We start from the raw sequence: 3,140 nt of genomic DNA, 5'->3' as shown, positions 1-3,140 counted from the left end.
TTTTTTAAAAAATATTTATTTATTTATTTATTTATTTATTTATTTGGCTGCACCGGGTCTTAGTTGCAGCATGAGGGATCTTTGCTGCAGCATGCAGGATCTCTTTAGTTGCGGCAAGAGGGATCTTTAGTCGCAGCATGCGGGGCCTTTAGTTGCGGCATGTTGGCTCTCAGTTGTGGCACGCGGGATCTAGTTCCCTGGCCAGGGATCGAACCCAGGCCCCCTGCATTGGAAGCGTGGAGTCTTAACCACTGGACCACCGGGGAAGTCCCTATACATATCTTAATGGGACAGTTCAGTGAATTTTCAAAAACTGAACTCACCCCATGTAAACAGCACCCAGATTGAGAAAGAGAACACGACCAACACGCCAGAAGTCCCCCTTGTGCCCTGTGTTGGGGTACCCCAAGACTACCCACCCCCAGTTCGATGATTCACTAGAAGACCCGCAGGACTCAGCATATAGTCCTACTCACAGATGGCTATGATTTATTACAGCAAAAGGCTATGAAGCAAAATCAGCAAAGGGAAAACGTGTATAGATAGGGCAAGATCCAGGGGAAACCAGGCACAAGCTTCCCAAAGTCTTTTTCCAGTGGAGTCAAACAGGACACACTTAATTCCTCCAGCAATGACTGTGACAACATGTGTGAAACCAGGGAAGCTCATTAGAGACTCAACGCCCAGGGCTTTTCTAGGGGCTGGTCACGTAGGCACCCTCTGCCTAGGACACACCAAAATTCCACATTCCTGGAAGGAAAGCAGGTATGCAGCATCAACCACATTGTTTGCACAGTTTAGGCCTGTGAGCAACTCTTATCATTTAGGGAATGGTGAGAACCCTGCTGAAATCCAAGAACCCAGATGCCAGCCAGGGCCGACCTTGCGAGCAGGCCTTTCTAGGGAGAGCAGTCTCAGGCCTGCTTGATTAGCTCTCTTCTGCACAGTCCACCTCCTTGGCCCTTAAGGGCCAAGTCCACTTTAGAGCAAAATTATCATCAGTAGGACCCCATACAAAAGGGTGAGACCAACCTGCAATATGGATCTCAGTTATGCCTTTCGTTCATGGAAAGGCAGCACTGGGAGCTTTCCTTTTCCTTTGTTTCTGAGAAACAAAGATCATAACTGCCACCCCCCCTTCCCCAAAGCTCCCTAGCTGCCAGGTTTCTCTTTTTTCTCATTGTTACAAAATCAGCATGCCCCGCAGATCAGCAATCCTAACTTTACATTTTTTCAATCTTCTCTTATTCTCATCCAGTCCTTTCATCCAGAGGGCTGTATGCAAGAGGTACAGAATATTTTTGCAGATAAATATTTTAATACAATTTAACCAGAAAGATATTCAGGAATCGATCAGAATATGTTATGGGTTGAATTGTGTTTTCCCCAAATTTATATGTTGAAACCCTAACGTCCAGTATAGAATGTGACTGTATTTGGAGATATGGCCTTTAAAGAGGTGATTAAAGTAAAATGAGGTCATCTGGGTGGCCCCTAATCCAATATGACTGGTGTTCTTAAAAGAAGAGATTAAGACACAGACACTCACAGAGGGGCAACCATGTGAAGACACAGTGAAAAGGCTGCCAGCTGCAAGCCAAGGAGAGCGGCCTTAGGAGAAACGTGCCAACTCCTGCTCTTGGATGTCTAGCCTCTAGAACTCAGAGAAAATACATTTCTATTGTTTAAGCCAACCAGTCTGTGCGACTTTGTTATGGCAGCCCTAGCAAACTAATAGAGGGTGAAATCCTGAATTTAAAAAATTTCAAAGTGGGTTTATATAACCTCCCATCCCTTTTATACAGAGACAGCCTAGAAAAGATCAATCCCTTTCCAGAGACAGATACATCTGAATAATCAATCTACCTTACTAAGGTGTGTGTACAGAGGGAACGTGAGGAGGTAGAGTAAGGCTATCAGCCCACTGTAGTAAGTTGCAGCTAATCCAGAATGCCGAACACACAAATCAACAGCAGTGAGCTGTCCCCCAGAGAATGCCCAGAGTCTGATCTGTCAAAAGCAGGCAGAGGGGTCGAAGTCTCTGTGACATGCCCTCCTCCAACTTGCAGGTTTTGGTAGGGATCACAAGTTAGGATGCAATTAGCCTGTGCATTGGATGTAAAAAGCTGATCAGCAGCTTGATTTTAGATGGTCCCATCAGAGAACAGGCCCTTTCCTATGGGCATTTGTATATGCCCCAGTTGGTGCAGCCCGCATCCATGATGTATATTTTCATCGTTTAGAGCTCCACAGAAGGGGTCCTAAATCTCCAGTGGTCCCAGGGTCTGAGTCCTGTTCACGGAGCCTGGGTCTGCTTTCAGTTCAGCACACCTCCTGCTGAGGCTGAAACAGTGCATGACAGCCAGGGTCAGGTTTCAGCTTAGAGTCAGGTCCAAGCAATTAGGATCAGTGAATTTGGGATTCCAATCAAGCCAGGTGCTTTTCTTCAGGAGCAGCAAAGGTGTGCTGCAGTGCCGAACAGCCACGGTCCAAGTCCAAGTGACAAACAAGGCTTCCTTTTTATCTTGTCAGTCTCAGAGTCCAAACTGACCCACCCAAAAACATGCACATCAAACTGGACAGCCATCAGGCTCTAAGGGTCAGATATTTATTTCAACAGGGCTTATTAGCAAGTTAACTGCTTTTTCAAAATCCAAATGTGTATTTCCATCCAGAGACTGCCTCTCTTTTCATGTTGTCACCCTCTTTCCAGAGGCTCCAAGAGACACAAACCATAGCAAAAATCATCAGTTAGAGACTTGTTCTAGTTCTAATACCCAAAGAATTTAAATTCCAACCCACCCCTTGATGGTAAAAGCAAGGAAGCTATACCCCACCAATACCTTCTTCATTTTTGCATGTTTGAGATGGTTCCTCTAGCATGTATGAAATTACAAGCATGTAACATTTTAAATCAATTTTATCATATATCCAGATACAAGAACCACAAAATACAAAGCCATTTTTAAAAAACTTCCCTTTTTCTCTCATTGCAAATTTACATAAACCCCTAGTAGGAAATTCAGCATTTATAGGGCTATCATTACAGGCCTGCACTGTTAACTCTTTTCTGCACAGGCCCCCTTTCAATTACAACCCCTCAAGGGTATCCACTATCATAAGGTATGATTTTTAAGGAA

Source organism: Physeter macrocephalus, chromosome 14 (genome assembly GCF_002837175.3).
Source record: "Physeter macrocephalus isolate SW-GA chromosome 14, ASM283717v5, whole genome shotgun sequence".
In the NCBI taxonomy this organism is placed as follows: domain Eukaryota; kingdom Metazoa; phylum Chordata; class Mammalia; order Artiodactyla; family Physeteridae; genus Physeter; species Physeter macrocephalus.
The sequence above is the reverse complement of the archived record's forward strand: the minus strand, read 5'-3'. Positions refer to the sequence as shown.